A 21,406-nucleotide genomic window follows, 5' to 3' on the forward strand; every position below is an offset into this window, starting at 1 on the left:
AAACCTGAGTTAAACATTTCACCTTTTTGAAGGCACACCTGTCTTGATCAGAATGGCTAGGATGTCTTCATTTGATCTTTGCATATCCTTTAGGTGTTCCCTTTTGGAAAAAATCCCGCACATATTACCAAACTGTTTGTTTGCTTTAAAAACACCACCTTCAGCAGTTTCGTAGCGCGCTACGAAACTGCTGAATTTGTTAAAACAGCTTGTATTTGCCCTGAGGTATTTACTGCTTAGACCTTTAATTGCTAAAACACCTTTACATATGGCAGGGATCTACATGTCCTCAAAACAAGAAAACTAAGCAAAATTTAACAAAATTCGGAACAACACCTTTCTTTGAACAGCAACTTCATTTAGCAGCTAACTGTCCTAGCTGTGTCTTTAAGTCTGCAACTTTCTTCTTCATGGCTTTATTTTCAGCTCTAAGATGCATATTTATCTTTCTGATGAATTTGGCCTCTTTGAGAGCTGGGATCGTCCATGTGTAAACATCAGCTACTGAATCCACCTGGTTTACTAGGTTTTCACTTCCTTTCAATACAGCTTTACGATAATTTGCATACCTGACTGCAGACTCCCTAGTGGCATTCTTCACCTTAGCAATTTCATTTCTAGCTGCTTCTAACTGGTTTCTTATAGCTATAATATTACCTCCTTGGGATATGATGATTGTTCTATTTGTGTCTTTTTGCTTGATTTTCTCTGCCTCCTCTGTTCTGGACAATTCCTTAGCTACCTCTGTTCTAGGCAGTTTCTCGGCTTCCCTTACTTGCTTTCTTGTAATAGGTCTTCTTGGTTTGAAGATGAATTCATCACCTGGTTCATCAAACCTCAATCTTTTTGAAGCCCTAGACTTCTTGGTGCTTTCTGGTGATGACTGTGTCAAATCAATGTGCACTGGTTCAATGTGCACCGGTTCAATTTGCTCAAACTCAATGGCCTCCAACAAATCACTCAAGCTTGCCTTAGATACCGGGCTCTCTTCAACAGCTAAGGCTTTACCCTTTTCTTTACTTATTTGGCTCCTTGTCCTAACTCTTGACACTGTTTCAGATCCACTTGGTCCGGGTACAGTCTTCTTATGCTGAGCTTCTTCTTTTGTTGATGGCTGAGGTTGTTCTTTAATGATCAGTGGCTTCACTGACTTTCTCAACTGTGACTTGGCTTGCTTTTTATCCTTTTCCTCCTTTTGAAGCTCAGCTATCGTGAGTTCTTTGACTGATTGTTCTTTTTCTTTAACTGGTTGTGGAGTAAGACCTGTTTTACTTTGGAAACCAACCATGAAAATGAACGAGTTCCAGTCTCTACCTATTTTCTGGAGACCATCCAAAACTAACAATTTAACCAAACCATGGTGAAACAAAGATGTTTCATAGTCTTCCTTTCTTAATTGCACTTTGTCACACATTTTGCTCAAACTGCGAAACAAGTAAAAGGGAATGTCTATGGATGCTTTACCAGTAAAATGTAACAGCAACTTGAAGTGATAAGAGTAGACCTTATTGTATCTTCCCTCACAGGTCAAGTACTTCTGAATACAGGTGAGAAGAAGGGCATAATGCTCCTTGACATAGTTTCTAGGCACTGCTTTTGTTAGGTCTTCATTCACATATGCCTCTTTTAAAAACTCTTTGCATGGATTCATATCAAACTTAAAATTCTTAAACCATTCTTGCCCCCCTCTTGGGATCTTAGTTACAGCAGCTATTGCCTCCGGAGACACTTGAACTTCCAACATAGCTATTTTAGAATTTAAACCGATGAAGTTTAAAGCAAAATCTTTTGTTACCTGAGCATGGCCACCTTGCAGCTTCTTACAGAAATTCCAACACCCAGCATCTTTGAATGCTTTCTTCACGCCTTCATCTCTTAATGCGAGGTCTAAACCTTCAGGTTCTGTTCTCTGACATCTTCCAGATCTATGTTCTTTCCTCTCCATTTTGCTTTTGAAATCTTCACACAGACAATGACCAACAGCTTCAGTTAAAATGGTGATTCAATTCTCTTTGACTCGGCCTCGCTTGTAATCAGGCTCGCTTGGAAACAGGCTCGCTTGAAAACTCAAATACATCATCACACAAGCTGGTCACTTATGCATCGTTTACGATCATCATAAAGATCCATGCACGATAAAATCCATTTGAATGATATTTCTGTGCATGTCTACAAATCTATTGGTGGAATTGTGGTTAATGACTGACATGAGAGGACGGAATTGATGACTCATCAACAGACTTGACACTTTGGGAAAAATTCGCTGCCAAACGCACGAATCTACGATTTTGCAGCGCGGTTAGTTTTGAATTCTCATAACGCGCTGTGAAACGGCTTAATGATGACGCGCTGCGGAATGGCTGAACAATGATTACGCTGCGAAACTGACCAATAAGAGACTGCGCTGCGAAATCACGGAAAGAGCCGGTGACTAGGATATGACAAGACATGGCTTATGAAACCATGATGGTGGAGGACGACCAATAGGATTAGAGTATAATTTAAAATAAACACCTTTAAAGCTCCAACCCTAAGTAAGAAACATAAAACAAAAACAATTTGACACCAACTTTTGACATTGAACTTAGGACAAAGGATTACATGCAAATTTTTATAGTTCTAAGTGATAACAAGGCAATCGATTCACACGAATTGGCAGACCCAAACTGTTTAAATGCTCTTAGGAACTGTGGGCTCCTCAAATTATTCCTCACACCGGGTCTTCGAGCTCAACGTGAGCTGCTGCAATATTTGATCAGTCTTTGGGAAATTAATTGGGAAGTTTTTCTGATCCAGGATCAAGAACTAGAATTAGAAACTTCTGACATCTATTTCATCACCGAATGTCCTGAAGAGGGGAACCAGTCAATCTGTATGGGGCCAGGCCTATTGGGGCAAGCGTGAACAAGTTGATTGCAGAAAGCTGCCCAGAAGCATTTAAATCAAAGAGTGGCAAGGTAGATATCATGATTGTTAATGACCTTGTGCTGAAAACAATGCTCTTGACTATAAACAGAGTGACTGGGGCTCAAGAATTGCATGAGTCCAACAAGTCCAAGTTTTAGTATGTTATAGAATGTATGATGCCCACTATCTTCAATTATGTGGAAGCCATGAAGGTAAACATGAAGCGCCAATTATCCAAAGATAGGGCAGGAAAACTGAGGCAGTTCGGATATGGTTCCGTTCTAGTGAACTTCTTTTTGGAGTGGATCCTGCTATTTCACTATCGGTTTGCAGAGGTGAACCCCCCATTGCCACGAGATCCACAGATGGTTCGTTGGAGTGAACTGATGCCCAGAATCAGTAGGGGCCAACATATGTCATACATGCCCACCTTCTTTTCGTGGCTGAAGCGTCAGCTAATCGTGGTTGAGGACTGGCCTTATAGTGGTACAGATTTCTGCGGCGACCCTGATATGTCGCTTCTAGAGGGAGAAGATTATGATGATGGAGGTAAGAAAACCAATTTTAATTTTATGATTTTTTATTATTTTTTGAAATATATGCATTTGTGACATTTTGATTTTGTAAATGCAGATGTGGGACCAAAGCGACCAACCGGGATATCCCTGATCACCAGGCATGTTGCTTGACAGTTTGATATTGCTCCTTATCAGGAAGGAGTCGATAATGAGGAGGAGATCACATGGAACCTTGAGGGATTGACTAGGGGTATCCCAAAGTATTCCCGAGTGGGTGACATCCCATGCCAGTATCAGCGGCACATAGTCGGGGTGTCTGACTCGATCCACCATTTATTGACTCGAGTAGTACGAGCAGTAACGTGCTACCATGATCATCATGCCAAGTAGTCCATAGTTTAGCATTTACAATTTTGAGGCCTGCGAGCCACGGATGTACTGAACACATATATTATTTTTTGGGGTTTTGATGTATGACACTCAAACATTATTAGCATATATATATGCTATATTTCTTGCTTATTATGATACAAATGTTTTGTTTTTCACATGTTGCGTAAATGTCTGTCTAACACATAATTAGCTAATGCATCTGTCAATGTATTCATATGCATAGGAATATGATGATATGTGATGGAAACAAAATTTCTTTCGAATAGAAGAATACACAAATACATTCTCAATATGTGAGGGTTTCTGATGAAATATTGCCCATTGAGCTGAAGAACAACAAGCTGTGAATCGAGGTTAACAACCATTTCCCAAATGTCAAGAGAAATGGATTCTGACAAGAGTTCAATGAATGCACTATACTCAACAATGTTATTAGTTGTTTGACCCAAAAAAATACCTTGAATATCAATCAACTCACCATTAGGGGCTGTAGAGTCTGAAGATTGTCCTACCATGACATCCTTTTTGCCTAAAGATCCTCTCTTTTTCATATATATTTACCACTTAAATAAAGCCATATCTACCAGGTTTTGATGAAGGTATGCATTAGTATGTTTTCTTGTTCATATTCAACTATATACCCTATTGTTTTAATTAAAGTTACAATTGGCTACCGAATCAGTCTGTTTCCACAGCTAGTCCAGGATTCCGTAGCTGTCTTCATTGTTCGCGAGGTTCCAGAGCTCCAGGTCAGCAGTGAAAGGTGTGAATGGATAGAAGATGACTCCCTCATGGATACCTTCCTATCCACTCAAAATTGTTTTCCAAAAGAAGCATAGGAGATCGCAGTCAAACTCCAAGTCAACCGCCGGATTAACGCAGAACAGAACCCGAGATCAGCTGAAACCTTATCATTTTTCTTTCGGAATAGCAAAACAACAGTTTAACGATATAAGTTTAGATAGGATTAAGAGATATTAGGCTTAAAATCTCCATACAATAATGCCAAGAAACCTGCTATAAAATTAATGGCCGCATTGCTATTTGGGTGCGCGACGAATGATATGTTTATCAACAGTTTGTGAATTTCGTGTGAATGAAATCAGTTTTTGTTTGCAAGCGTTGTATTGATTTGAAGCTCTGAACTGCTATGTGGAGGGCCCTTACAAACAGTGGCAGGTTTTAATCAAATACAATCTAATTTCCTTTAAATTCTTCAATTGCTCTGTTTTGTGTGATAATGCTGTATAATGATCTCAAATTGTTATCTGCATAAGAAATTTAATTTGCTTTATACCTATCTTAGACTGTTATCTAATTTGATTTATACCTGGTATTGCACAGTTATTTCCTTTGCTTATTATCCAACATAATTGAAGTGTGTTCAATTCATAGATGTTGCTTGGATTACTTTGTTTGAGCATAAATTGAACAAGCGAGAAGACCTCTCCTAAAACAATTGAGTTCAACAGTATTCCTTCATAGCTGATAGAATAACTTTCCTTTTGTACTTAGAGAATTAGGAGTTTGTTGCACAAAATATTGTCACCATGACATCCTGCAATCAACGTGAGTCTATCACCGCTCATACTTTCCTCCTTTGTAAGTCTTAAACCTCAGCTCTTCATGTCAAGCCTTGAAAAATAAGAGAAAGCCCTTAAAAGTCTCTAAACTCTGGTTCCGCACTTTCTCTTAGCATTACCTGCGGTCCTGCACCCACTGGTCATGTCCCCTGTGTACCTGACCGCTCTGTTTCCGTGTAATGGGTGCGGACCCTTGTAAAAGTCAAAAAGGCGCAAGTAAATTCTTAAAAACTCACTTTGGGTTATTTTTGGAAGCTTCTAGAGAGAATCTTGAGGTGGCAAGTTCGCTCATTTAAGGTGCATGCATCCCATACCTTGAGGAGCTAACCCCTTGATGTGAGGAGCTTATCCCTTTGAAGGAGGACTCTATCCCTTCATAGGTGGACCTGTAACCTCCTTCCTTTACATTATAAAATGAGGCATTGGGCTGGTTACTGGGGAGGTTGAAAGCTGAATATTTTTGAGGTGAAATGCTGTTGGAATTTAGTCTTCCTAATTGAGCTTGAGAGGAGAGATTACATACCTTTTTGATCTCATTGGGAAGAGTGTGAGGCTTGTCAAAGTAGAGGATATTCTTGCTTGGACCCTGGGAGGAGCTTGTACAACATCAAGGCACCAAAGGTTGTAAAGTTCTTTTATTCTTAAAGTTAATACAATCAAGTTTATTTTTTTCAATAAGCTGTGTTTTATAGTTTATTTCATGGATTCCTTGATCACCATGATGAATATGATTTATTATATTAGCTATGCAGGTGTTATTTGATGTGTGCTTGTTTGTGATCGCAGGTTCTTAAAAGGAAACTTGTTCGGACGGTCGAAGCATGGCTGCCACAAACTAGCGTTGGACTTAAGGTAGGGTCTAAAACACCTCTTGGTTTTTATTTATAAATCGCAATATATTTAGAGAAAGGTAGATTTGCTTGTTCTGCTTATCACTAGATATCTGTTGATACTAGGGGGATCGGTCTTGTCCGCAAGAACGATTTATCCGGCCGACAAATTGGCGACTTCGCTGGGGAATTGAATTTTGGTTTTTTGCCTTTACTTTTACTTTGACTTGAGAAACTTTTTCTTGTTTCTGGTTTTTGCTTGATGTGTGTGGAATTGGGTAGTTTTTAGGATATGGAGTATATTTTTTTTTTTCCGAAATTTTGGAGAGGACTGCACGTTCTGTTTGTAACACAGTGCGGACATCCCCGCACTGTTACTTTACTACACAGAGTGGTACCGCATTTGGTTATACTGGAAGCCTGCGGACCCTGTCAAACTTTTTGAAAAACCTAAATTGTTTTCGTCCAGTTAAGCTTAGGATTTATTTACGTTTTTTAGCCTCTACCCAGATCTGCATGTGTCCTGTCAGAAATTTCTTGTAAGAAAGTTCCATTGGCATTTTGGTTTTAGGTGATTTTCTAGAAGTTTTGCGTGCCTGGTGTGATTTTCGCTTGCTCTTTGTAGTAACTCAGAGATTAGAAGCCTAAGAAACCTCAGATTACCCTGGTATTTTTGGTATTCTCGATGAGTCTGACTAATTTGTGAAATCTGCCCTTTTTGAGAAATAGATCTTGTTTTCTCTTTGCAAAGCTTTGAACGAACTTGTTTGAAAGTTTTGAATTTCATTTTTAAAAAATAAAACATAGCTGGGTGTTTTTTGATTAATTTGTTATTCTGAACGAATTAGTCCTTAGTTTGCTGAATAACTAAGTAAAACGTCCCCAAAAATATTTTTTTTAAAGCTTTTACTTCAATTAGGTTTTTAGAAATTTTTAGATCTCAAGCATAGTTTTTTTATAGTTTTGAGTGCTTTCTAGAAATTGTAGAATCTCTTTTGAAAGAAATTGTTTTCTGTAGTTTTTGAGTGTTGAAAAAGAAAAGGGATTTTTCATGAGCATAATTATTAGTCTCGTTTTGAGTTTATTGAAAAAGACAAAGAGATTTTCATTTCATTTATATGTTGAAGAAAGATTTGTTTTTCAAAGAATTGCATTCTCAACTCTTTATTTAGCTAGAAATTCTTTGAAGAAAAAGAATTGTTTATCATCTTAGGTGCATTTTTAGTGTTTTGGAGTCAAGTCTTCACACCATAAAGTTTCATCTCCATACCTTTTGACTTAGGAAACAACCTATAAAAATAACGCTTAAAATAAAATTGATCTAACAATCTTTTTATTTCTAGGACTCTTATCACCAACATAGCTTAGGCTAGTATCTTGGAGAAGGGAGTATTTAACTCTCCAAGATAGTTAAAACAAACAAGTAGCTATATCTTGTGGTAGGAAATAAATTCCAATTGTTACATATATGCTATGGGAAGCTCCTCTTAAAGGAGTCAAGCACGAGATCATATCTGAACCAGTGAGGTAATCAATCCTTCCTCATTGGGAACGATAGCAGATATACATGTATTAAAAACGGTAAACCTCGGATTGACCATTGTCGAGGAGCCTGGGGTCACTTGTTGGTAAACCTTGGATTATGTCAAGGAGCCTTCAAGGGGATTGAGCTTTGTTACTCTACCCTTGCGTGTGTATCAGATCATAGACTGTTCCCCTAGGTATATTTGTTTCTGTTGGTAACCATAGTGACCATAATCTATAGGATTCTTTCCTAAGGTGACGGTGGAGGGAAGATCCCACTGTACCTGGAGCAGATGTCGACTAGACTCACTTGGACTCTCTGGGGGGTTCTCTTCACTCGAGACGGTTTTGTGAAGAAACTTGTGCCAGTCTGTTTCATTAAGCAGGTTGTCGGGGTAACTGTTCCAACCGCCCTTTCTGTATTGAATTCTGCGACGTTGGATTTCATCACCAACTAGTGTTTTTGGTACAGAAAGTTACTGTTTGTGTGTGGTTTGAACTCTTAGATTTTTTAGGCGTGTGATTCAATTGTTTGTTTCTTTAGAGACTTTAGGTGGTTTTATTGAGATTTTCTTTGTTTGCGTGTGAAGTAATTAAAATATTTAATTGTGGCTGAATTACCGAGACAATCCTGTAGACTTCGGGGGCAACCTCCCGAGTATTCACCAAGCCAGCTTGAAGGGCTACGAGCTCTTGTAACTCCTAGTGACAGTAGAGTTGGGTCACCAGAAGATAGAGAATCTTCTTTAATTGTTCATCCTGATTATCAAGTTCAAGCAACAGAGTATATTTCTGAACCAATTTCATTTTTCGAAGTTACTGGTAGTATTTCTTCTACTAGTGAATTAGCTGAAGAACCTGAAATTTCTGAGCCTGAAAATGAACCTACTGCTACTCCATCGTCAGGATTTGCTTCTCCAACTTCCAGTGGTCCTGGTTCACCCAGGGTAGGAAGGATCATTACCCAAAATCTTCCCTCTGGACTCATTTCTATTGAAGAACTTGTTAGTCCGGAAGAATGTATAACTATCCCGGAAAATCAACCAACTTTAGAACTTAGGGAGTGTGAATCAATTTTCTACAGTCCACCTAGGAGGGACGCTTGGTACCTCTCATTGACCAACTTTTTAGAAAATCCAGGTCTTAGTTTTTCACCACCTCGAATTCCTTTTCATCCAACACCTAGAGGTTATTATCCTCCTTTGAATATGTCAAGACAATCATCCATGTTTTCCCAATCACCGGAAACATTTTTATATGGCGATCCTTCTGTTCCTTCTGGGTATCAGTCACTCACTGGTACTTTTTCAGGGGCATCTCCTCAACCCATTGAACATGGGATATCAACTGGTAATAACGGAACTCAACTATTGAGCATAGAAGAAATCCTTATGATGTCTGGTACTATTCCAAATCCGCAACCTCAAGGTAGTCCGTTACCGCCTGGGGGGCAACCTCAAGGTACTCAATTATCGCCTGGGGGGCAACCTCAAGGTAGTTAATTACCACCTGGGGGGCAACCTCAAGGATAGTACATTCCTTCGGGACAGTACATTCCTCAAGGTCAACCCCAGACTCAATATATACCTCAAGGTCAACCCCAGTATTAATATATACCTCAAGGTCAACCCCAATTTCAGTACGTGCCTCAAGGTTATCAACCTCAAGGTCGGTACCCAACCCAAGGTTTCCAACCACCTTCTGGTCAATCATTTGTACAAGGAGTTGGAAATGTACCTTTGAATTATCAACCCTATGCTCAACCCGGTTATGGTACTCAATATGCTCAACCTTCTATGGGTCCATACCCTGGAATGAACATGGTGTGGGATCCATCTCAATCTCAACAGATTTTGCAACCTAATGTGTAGTTGTCATCTCAATCTGGACAACCTTTGGTTTCTGGTTCAACCCAGCAACCTGTCCAGCCTACTATTCAAACTTTTGCACCTGGTGTAGCTCATCAGTCTGGCCTAGTTCACCTCGAACTTTGCCTCAAACGACCGCTGCAACTACTGTAGCTTCTGTTCAATCTACCCCACCTACTTCTGGAGTATCGACAACTCCGGTTTCTACTATTCCTGCATCAAATCCTCAAGAATCTTTACCTCAGTCAAGACCTACAATTCAGACTTCGATTCAGATGCCTGTAGGACAACCCGGTCCAAGTGCAGTTGTTACAAGTCAACCACAATTCACTTATCAACCGTACCAGGGACAGTACTAATTCGGTCCTGCTATTCAAAGCCTAGTTTACCAGTATCAACCATACCCTGGATATACTTATCAACAACCTCAACAACTCCAGTACGGTCCAGTTAATCCTGGTTTTCCGGGAGGATATAATATTCCAAATGCAATTCCAATCCCAAGTTATCCTAGATATCCTCCTCCTAGGGCTAGCCTTATGACCCAGGGTTTTCGTGACCCTAACTGTCAGTTACCATTTATTGCAACTTTGGACTTGCCTGATTTGTCGTGCCTTACGAATGATCCAATTAATTATCTTCCATTTATGCCGCCAATGCCGAATAAGTTTCCCAGTGATATCCCAAAGTTTGAAGGTAAATCAAGAGAGGATCCGTCAAACCATGTGATGACTTATCACCTCTGGTGTGCTTTTAATTCCATTATAGATGATTCAATTTGATTACGTCTTTTTCAATGCACTCTGATTGGTCTTGCGGCCAAGTGGTACATTGAGTTACTGCGAGCCTCTTTTTATAATTTTAGTCAGTTAGCCACTTCGTTCTTAACTCATTTTCAGTTTCCTGTCAGATATGACAATGGCACATAATTATTAACTTCATTAAAATAGTCAACGTCCACATATATTTAAGATCATATTCATGAATGGCGATGTCGACGACGTTTAGTGAAGGTTTTTATTTCGGATCAAATTTTAGCAGAATGGTTTGTTAAATTATTATTACCTAAAATCACTGAGGATGTAGCTAAGGTAGAAGTTGTTATTGAAGAACAAGTAATTGCTCAAGCTCAGTACCTTGACCTCGTTTATACGTAGTCAGGTACTTTACACGAAAAAATCCCTGACCTTCCGAAACAAAATCAAATAACTGTAGCTCCTTCAGGGTCTCATGCTGCTGATGGTATGATTGGTTCAGTTAACACCAAAAGCAAGAAGAAATATTCAAAGAATTTTTCTCCTATTATAACTTTACCAGATTCCCCGACAGGAGACTTTTCCGCTGAAATTCCTGCCGATATTCATGTCGTAGAATCATCTACGGCCAAATCAAAATCCGACAGTAAAAAGAAAGGGAAGAAGAAAAATAAACAAAACTCAAAAGAGAAATTAGATAAAACTGAATCTACTAACGAGAAACGTAAATCTCTCTATCCTTGTCTCATTTGTGATGAAGAGAATTTTACAAGAGACTGCCCACATCGTGCTGAGGTTGCGAAAATCGTCAAAGGTTCTCAAACGCCTATTGTCTTGAAGGATCCTTTTCCTAGTCAAGATAGTAAGATGATTGGTTCTTCCTCAAATGCCTCAGAATAACCCATAATGATGATGTCTCATGTCAGGATTGCGACACGATCGCAAGATTATGGTAGTAAAAGTCCTATTGGTGGTAAAGAAGCAGAATCTTCTAATTCAAACCCACCAACTTCAACTCCTTCTGGTTCTGATCCACTAAAGATCGAGAAACCTAACCCAGAATTAGTAATCAAACCGCTTGCTAAAGGTATACTTCGGAAGTTAGCTTTCAATCCGCATGCGAGAGCTGCTCATAATTATAACATTGTTGAAGACTTAGCTATTTCTCCTTCAACAATGTCGGCTTTAGAGGTGCTGCAATCATGCCCAGCACAACGTAAATTACTTTTGTCGGCTATAGGAGCTGTTGATATTTAGGAATCGAACCTTATAATCTTCGATTTAGAAAATAGTACACCTCATCTACCTCATCAAATGGATTTTCAGATTCCAGTGTTAGTAAAAAACAGACCTTGCTTTAGGACTGTAATTGATGAGGGAGCTTCTACATGTATTATATTGATCCAGTGTTGGAGATCGCTTGGTTCTCCTACAATCAATCAATCCCCAACGATTCTAAAGGCTTTTGATGGCCGTGGGTTCCATTCTTTTGGCATTCTATAGGATTTACCTATAGGGGTTGAAGGCAAAACTGTAAATCTAGATGTGGAAGTGGTTGATGCCCCTCTAGATTACAACCTTCTCTTGGGTCGCAGCTGGTCTTACGCTATGACTGCTGTTGTTTCATCGGTCTTTCGGCTTATAAAGTTTCCTCATAATGAAAATATCATAACCATAGACCATCTGACTTATTTTTCATTCGACCCAGCCTCTTCTGAAAGTATCCAACATGTCGGTAAAACAACTATCCCTTACGAGGATGTTGGGGTAGGATTGGTTAAAGATTCTGGTTTACTAGGAACTTTTTCCTTTCCTCCTCCTAACGTATCGCCTTCTACTGCAACCATTCATATGATTTCATCAAACACTATTACTTTTGATGATCCTTGGATCATACCTTCTGAATCTGAGGTGGATTCTTTTGGTGATGCGATGCCTTTGAGTCCCTATGAAATTGCATATCATGTTGTACAGTCATTTACTGACCCTTGTTCAACCGAAATTGATATAATGAATGTGGTCCATGGAGAATCACTTTCAATTTCAACCTTAGATTCAACAACTTTTTCTGAGCTTGTTCATACTGATGAACATATTCGTGAACTTTTGTCTGTTGATGATTTACCATGGGAAGATCTTCATCATCGATCTTCGTTTTTACCTGAGCTTGATCATTTTGAAAATGATTTTTCATCTATTTTTACTACTGATTATGTCAAAGAATCACAGAATCCATTGCAACATCCTGATTTTGAGTTAAATTTGGGAAATATTTCTCGAATGGATCCTATTGACATTTTAGTTAAACCTGGAATTGTTGAAAACATTCATATAGGTGATTCCTGTACAGACAATGAACTCCAAACTTATAAAGCCCTATTTCAAGAATTATGTGACGTGTTTGCCTGTTCATATGAAGAAATGCCAGGAATCGATCCAGCAATTGTTGTTCATGAAATCAAAACTTACCCAGATGCTAAACCTGTCCGGCAACGTTTGCGTTAGATACATCCGCGAAAAGTTGCTGCTATTAAAGCTGAAGTTAAGAAATTACTTCGAGCAGGTTTCATTTATCCAATTCCCTTAACGGATTGGGTATCGAATATTGTTCTTGTTAACAAAAAGCAAGGAACGATAAGAATATGTATCGATTATAGGGATATTAATCGAGCTTGTCCCAAATACAATTATCCAACTCCCTATATTGATCAAATCATTGATGATTGTGCCAGTAGTGAAATTTTCTCCTTTATGGATGGTTTTTCTAGTTACAATCAAATCAACATACTCCCTTTTGATCAACAAAAAATGGCTTTCATTTGTCCATGGGGGACATTTGCTTATTGCAAATTACCTTTTGGGTTGAAGAGCGCCGGTGCAACTTTTCAAAGAGCTATGTCTTACGCATTTCATGACATCAAGCACATTGTGCAGCCCTATCTCGATGATTTACCTGCCCATTCATTACGTAGAGCCGATAATCTCACTCATTTACGAGCAATCTTTATGAGATGTAGGCATTATCAAATTAGGTTGAATCCACACAAATGTGTTTTCTGTATAGAAACGGGTTGCTTACTGGGATTCGTTGTTTCAAAAGCCAACATTCATGTCGATCCCTTGAAGGTTGAAGCTATTATCAAATTGCCTCCTCCTTTGACTCTTCGCCAACTCCAAAGTTTGCAAGGGAAAGCAAAATTTTTACGTTGTTTCATTCCTAACTACGCCGAGATAACAAAGGGTTTTACCAGGTTGTTGAAACAGAATACTCCATTCTTTTGGGATGAGATAGCTAACAAATATTTTGATGCAGTTAAACACGCGTTAACCCATGCACCGTTATTGCATCCTCCCAACTACAACCAGGATTACTTCTTGTACCTCGCCGCTTCTCATTCCACCATTGGGATGGTTTTAGTTCAGGAAGATGAATTCAATAGTGAACATGTGATTTACTATCTTAGTCGAACTTTGAATCCAACCGAGCTTAAATATTCACATGTGGAGAAATTGGCCTTGGCAGCTATTCAAGCTGTCCAAAGATTTCATCATTACATCTTACTATGCAAAACTACCGTAATTTCTGACTGTAACCCTATGATCTATATTTTGACCAAACAATTGCTAGGGGGAAAGTATTCCAAATGGATTGTTATCTTGCAAGAATTTGACTTGGAATTTGAAAAATCCAAGGCAAAGAAATCTTTGGTATTTGCGGAATTGATGTGTGATTTCCCGCGTGCTGATACTGAAACTGTGGCGGAAGAGCCCATTGCGGACGAATCCTTGTTTCTTATCAGCACTCTTGATCCATGGTATGGAGATATCATTGTTTATCTCCAAACCCAATCTTTTCGGCCTAAAATTTCACGATCTCAGCGATGGAAAATATGATTCCAATCCCAACAATACAAAATTATTGGAGATACACTCTATCGTCGTGGGGTGGATTCTGTTTTCCGATGTTGTTTAACTCATGAAGAAGCTGAAAAGGTTCTAAATGACTGTCACTCTGGAGCATGTGGCGGTCATATGTCTGGGTATGCCACAGCCCAAAAGATATTGCGCGCTGGTTATTTCTAGCCGTCTTTATTTAAAGATTGTATTTACGCGGTCCGAAAATGCCACAATTGTCAAATTTTTGATCGAAAGATGCGTGCTCCACCTGCTCCTCTCCACCCTATAATTGCTGTCGGTCCTTTTGCAAAGTGGGGTATCGACTTTATTACATGTAACCCTCACTCAGCCGGGGGGCATGAGTATATCATACTTGCGGTAGATTATTTTACTAAGTGGGCCGAGGCGATGCCTACATTTTTGGCAAATGGAAAAACTGCTGCAATTTTCATTTTCAATCATATAATTACTAGATTCAGTGTTCCTCAAGCAATTATTATCGATCATGGGAGTCATTTTCGAAAAATCATGATGACTGAACTAACAGATCAACTTGGCCTGCGTCACGATAGTTCTACTCCATATTACCCACAGGCTAATGGTCCGGTTGAAGCTATCAACAAAGTTCTAGTCATTATGATCCGACAAATCATTGGTATTCATAGGTCGAATTGGCATAACATGTTATTTTCAGCGCTTTGGGCGTATCGAACCTCAGTAAAAACATCAACTGGTTTCACTCCTTTTTAACTGGATTACGGTTTTGAAGCTGTGTTACCCATTGAATGTGAAATTCCATCATTGCAAATAGCCATAGAATTACTCCCAGCCACTTCCGAAGAGGAGAAACATTTGTTTTACTTAGCTCAGTTAGATGAGAATCGACGTGATGTTGCATTAGCAATCGAAACTCATGCCAAACGAATTAAAGATCTGTACGATTGAAATGTCACACCTCATAATTTTTCGGAAGGAGACCTATTCTTACTATACGATCAAGCAAACGATAAGCTAGGGGCTGGAAAATTTGTACCTATGTGGCATGGTCCTTATATTGTTAAGCGAAAACTGGCAAAAGGGGCCTATGAATTGGTAGATTTTGACGGTGTCTCTTTGGGTAAACCCAAATATGGTCTTTATATGAAGAGATATTATGCTTAAATCTGGGTGTGGAGATTTTAGTTAGATTAGTTTCTTTCTAGCTGGTGTGTTTTAGATTAGAAAAGTGTGCTTAGTTTAGAGAGTGTTTTTATCATTATTCCTGCTTATCTTGATTTTACTCTTGATATTGCAGATGTCGACGTCTCTTCAAACATACATTGGTTTCGCTGATGGTGCTTGTCGTAATACACGGAACATTTCTTCCACAGCTTGGGTTATCTATTCACCCTCTGATGAGTTGGTATCTATGCATGGGGTAAGCCTCGATCAAACAACGAACAACATTGCAGAGTATAGTGCAGTGATTGAGTTATTATCTGAATCCATCTCATTCGGGATTCGGAGTTTGATTGTTAGGTTAGATTCTGAACTCGTTGTATTGCAGCTTAATAGAGTTTATGCCATTAGAAATTCAGTGTTATTAATATTATTTTTGAGAGTTCGTCTCTTGGAACGTGAATTTGATTACATTGAATATCAACATATTCCGAGATATTTAAATACATTAACAGATGCAATTGCTTCTCGAATGTTAAATAGACATTTGCAATAATCAAACAGTAAATTTAAAAACATTCCATAGCATGTTATACATGATAGCCAGTAATAGTGATATAGCATAGTATAGAAGTGTGTCAAATATACATCGTCTTCGATCATAGGTTGAAAAACACCTTATGATCGGCAAAAATGATAGTACAAAAAAGCAAAAATGTCGTATGAGTCTACAAAGACGATCATCCTATCACTGGTGATGATCACGATAAGAAACCACTGCTCGGGCCACCCTACAAAGGAACCTCCTGAAAGGTCCTGGGACCCCAATCACATAGTGTTGTAACCTAAGTGGGATATCATCTATGCTAGTCTTTGGAATATCTGCTGTCAAACGCTCTAGATGATTTTCCAATTCGGTCAGGGTCTCTGTAGATTCGTCCCGTGGGGCTGGTACTACTGCAGCTGGGTGTCTCCTCTCATAGGGCCGGAGAGTGGCTGGTCGTCGTGGACCCACATCTGCATTTGAAACTTTTACTATCAGTTTTGGACGATTTAAAAAACAAAAAAAATTAGTTTAAAGCTTAGAAAATGTTGAGAATGATTTTACCTGAATCATCCCACTGCTCTCCTGGTGGAAGAGTCATGTCTGGATCACCATGATAATCTATCCCAGCATAAGGAAAATCTTGAATCACGAAAATTTGATTTTCCAACCAACGATAATACTCAGGAGGAAATCGAACAACCTCTGAACCCTCCTCAGGATGACGGGCCATAACTGCAACCCAGCACATTAGCTTAGGTTCTCGGGGAAGTCCAACTCCAATGGAAAGATGTTGTGGGACCAACATCGGGACCCTCTCTAGACCAAAGCTCACAACTAGGAAACCATATCCAAAGTTTTTTAGTTGTCCATTCTTTGCTCTAGTTAGTTGGCCTTTTACATTCGCCAACACAGCTTCGCACTAGTTGAAGATGGTGCCTCGATAACAGTCTACTGCCATTCGCATTTGGGATCCAGTAGCTACATGCAGTGCTGCGCTTCTACAGAGTCTGGTGACAGTAAATGCAATCACTTTAAGTTCAGGACGGGAGATAGTTTTGATATCAATCCCTTTGTCCTTTGTTTGGTCATTACAAAACTCTAGTCGAAGACTATCGACAGACTGGCCACCTGGCCTAGTCCCGAATAGAGATAATCGTTCACCTCTTTTGGGCAAATGAGTCAAGAAGTAAATTTCCTCTAGCTCCATTTTGAGCCGCTGGCCACCAATAATGAAACAGTGGTCCTGTATATTCCATCTGTCCACCAGCCACTGCAAAAAATCTACTTGGGCCCTCATGCCAGGTATGACCCAGAATTTATATAGCCCGCCTGCTTTTAATGCCTGTATGGAAGGGGTATGAATTAACGTGGCTAGGTCCACATCTTCATGCTCCCGTTCCTACCAAATGAGCATTGTGTATATCCTACATTGCAAAAATGGCAGAATAGAACATTTCAGTTCAAATTTTTTTGGGAGGAAATAGAAAAAAGTGAAGTTTTAAAACCTATTTCGCGGGGTCCGCACCTGCTAGTTAGGGACAGTGCATAGGTCCACACTCTTCCCAAGCGGCAGGTGCGGGCCCCTGGATCTTTCCTTTGTAGGAAAAAGTTGAGGTCCGCAGGTTTCACATGTTGCGCCTGCGGACCCCCGTGAGTGGTCTTTTAAACTAATTTTTCTCTAAAAAATCAAAATAGAAGCCTAAAAACAAAATTCAAATGGTTGAAATGCAAGATTAAAGTGATGTGGATTACCTGGAACTGACGGTTTTCGATTCCAACAGACGAATTTTCCGCAATCTTCACTGGAAGTTTCTTACCCAAAAGCTCTCTTTTCTCACTCTAAAGTCAAACGGTAAAAATGAATTTACAAAAGCCCTTTTTATAAGCTTTTTTGAATAAATGAATTTTCAATTTTTTTATTTTTCACTTTAAAAAGGTAACTTTTTGATGCATTTTTATTTATTTTAAACAGGTATGAGTAATGTTTGAGTTTTTGTGCAAAATATTGGATTTTCAGGCAAAATTGATCATTTTCAACAAAAAACTTTAGAGTTCTCTTTAAGCTCTTTTTTGACTCGTAAAATATGAAAATATTGCCGAGTTTTTCTTTTTAAGCTCGTTAAAACGGAATTAAAAGGACGGTCCACTTACAACGCTTTTCTAACCATATAAACATGAAAATATTGCCGTGCTTTTGTCGTTTCAAGTTCGATATTGGTTATAAAACGACGTGTCCTTGATCGCTTTTTTACTTTTTCGGATCAAAGACACTAATTATGAAAAGTACTCCTTGATCGTAATGGTCAAGTGGTTCTCTCAAGTATTATTTTATACTTTTTCGGGCTTGGAAGACACAAATTTATGAAAAAGGACAACCATGGAATTTTCTTAAGTTTTTCTTCTGACTCCCTAAAATTGAAAAACGCCGAGTTTCTCCTATACTGGACTCGTTAAAATATAACAGTAAAGGACCTGTTCGATTTTAAAACAGGAACGGACCACTCCTTCTTAGGGTTCGAATTTTAAACTAAGTTGGACTCATTCGAAGGATGAGCTTATAACCAAGCAAATGTTATCCTCCTCAAGCTTGTCAAAAATAAAGAGGTACTTGCTAGAAATGGTGGGGGAAAAGAGAGAAAAATGAACCTATTTGTTATACTTTGTGTCTCAGAAAAGCATTCAACCACACTTGAACACGACACTTTTTGTTCACCTGGGTTGGGAAATCCTTTGCCTAACAGTTAATCAAACCATATTGAAAGTCTTCAGCCGGTTTCTAGGTATTAGCTTTGGGTCAATTGTCGCCAAACCATCTGCAGTGTTGTTATGTGTTCAATAGGTCAGTCCAAATAAACCATTCATCTGCAAAATATCTATCCATCTTGACCATCCCTGAGTTAGTGCTTGCCAAATATATTTATTCAAACTTGATCTATGATTTCGTGTTGTGGGCTTGCCTACGACGGATCACTTTCTATCGACTTCAGCTCATTATCTAGAAAGATGATCTAGAAATCGTTAGTACCTTGGAATCTGCATGCCTCAATGGCAGGTTTCTTGCCTTCGACAACAAGTTGCATCATTGACCTTCGATCAAAGGATTCTATGACATGTTCGACATCAGCTCATTTACTCTCATTTCATGGATTGTACTGAGTACTTTGAGAGCCATTGACATTACTGGTGGTTTCTCTCACACTTGTTAACAGTTCACATCATTGACTGGTAATCAAGTGGTTTCTACCATGTTCGACTTCGACACATTCATTCACATGGATAGAATCGTACTAGTTCGGGAAGCAGAAATCAAGACCTTGGATCTAGTTTCCACCATCCAGGCTGCGAGGAATTTTGTTATTCATTATACAGTAGACTATTCATAAATAGATGGCTACTTCCATACTATGTCTACATATGTCTATACTTGTGATGTATTACAGGATCATTCCTATATCAGACTAGTTCAGTTAGTTTTCTAGTCAGTTTTGATCTGAGTATGGGAATGCCTACCTCAGCGATGATATGTTCACATATATATATTTTGTATTGAATGATTTTACAGGTTCCAACCAGGCTGTCCACAGGATGATCCTTAAAATGATAAAGTACTTCACTCTTCTTAGATGACAAATACTATCCTCATCTATTACAGACTTCCCACTTTAGGGGCAATCTGTTGCACAAAATATTGTCACCATGACATCCTGCATTCATCGTGAGTCAATCACCACTCATACTTTCCTCCTTTGTAAGTCTTAAACCTCAGCTCTTCATGTCAAGCCTTGAAAAATAAGAGAAATCCCTTAAGAGTCTCTAAAACTCTAGTTCCGCACTTTCTCTTAGCATTACCTGCGGTCCCGCACCCACTGGTCATGTCCCCTGTGTACCTGACCGCTCTGTTTCTGTGTAATGGGTGCGGACCCCTGTAAAAGTCAAAAAGGCGCAAGTACATTCTTAAAAACTCACTTTGGGTTATTTCTAGAAGCTTCTAGAGGGAATCTTGAGGTGGCAAGTTCGCTCCTTTAAGGTGCATGCATCCTATACCTTGAGGAGTTAACCCCTTGATGTGAGGAGCTTATCCCTTTGAAGGAAGACTCTATCCCTTCATAGGTGGACCTGTAACCTCCTTCCTTTACACTATAAAATGAGGCATTGGGCTGGTTACTGGGGAGGTTGAAAGCTGAATATTTTTGAGGTGAAATGTTGTTGGAATTTAGTCTTCCTAATTGAGCTTGAGAGGAGAGATTACATACCTTTTTGATCTCATTGGGAAGAGTGTGAGGCTTGTCAAAGTAGAGGAGATTCTTGCTTGGACACTGGGAGGAGCTTGTACAACATCAAGGCACCAATGGTTGTAAAGTTCTTCTATTCTTAAAGTTAATACAATCAAGTTTCTTTTTCTCAATAAGCTGTGTTTTATGGTTTATTTCATGGATTCCTTAATCACCATGATGAATATGATTTATTATATTAGCTATGCAGGTGTTATTTGATGTGTGTTTGTTTGTGATTGTAGGTTCTTAAAAGGAAACTTGTTCGGATGGTCGAAGCTTGGCTGCCACAAACTAGCGTTAGACTTAAGGTAGGGTCTAAAACACCTCTTGATTTTATTTATAAATCACAATATATTTAGAAAAAGGTAGATTTGCTTGTTCTGCTTGTCGCTAGATATCTGTTGATACTAGGGAGATCGGTCTTGTCCGCAAGAACGATTTATCCGGCTGACAGAGTTGCAGCAAAGAGATTTAAGATAAAAAATCCCAACGATCTAACATACGTAAAATCACCCTTACATCAACTACAAACTAATTGGCTAGAGATCAATTCCTAGGAAACTTAATCAACATCCCTAAGAATTACAACACTAATATAGTCGACAAACACTGCCCCCATCTTGAGTTTAGATCCTAACAAATACATAACGACCTAATGAATAACTTCTAAGCACATATTGTGCACCTGTACTTCATTAGTCTATGCACCTTGGTTGACAATTTATGATTGCCAATTCAAGGACATTGAATTGACCAAACATTTTGGTGCCATTGCTGGGGAAGTACAATTAGAAGTAAAAAAAACAAAACATCATTAATTTAAAACATGGCATGCATAGGGATAGAGACTCTAGGGGTAGATTTGTAGGATGAGGAAGAAGTTTAATTCCAACAAATCCACTCACTCCACCACGATTTCGAGATTCCACACCACCTACTCAAACCCGAATTCCATTTAGAGGTCGACAAAGACTTCCTGAAGTCTCAAGATCAGAAATTCAATCCAGAACTTCACCTACTTCGTCTACTGAAGCGGTAATTGAAGAAAATCCTACATCCCCAACCACAGGAGTAATATTTCTGTCCCCCACTGGCGAACAAATTGTGGGAGAAGAATTAGAAATTCCTAGTGAAAAGGAGGAATTGGAGACT

Source organism: Pinus tabuliformis, chromosome 7 (assembly GCF_031772625.1).
Source record: "Pinus tabuliformis cultivar Carrire ecotype Pingquan chromosome 7, CPIR1, whole genome shotgun sequence".
NCBI classification, from domain to species: domain Eukaryota; kingdom Viridiplantae; phylum Streptophyta; class Pinopsida; order Pinales; family Pinaceae; genus Pinus; species Pinus tabuliformis.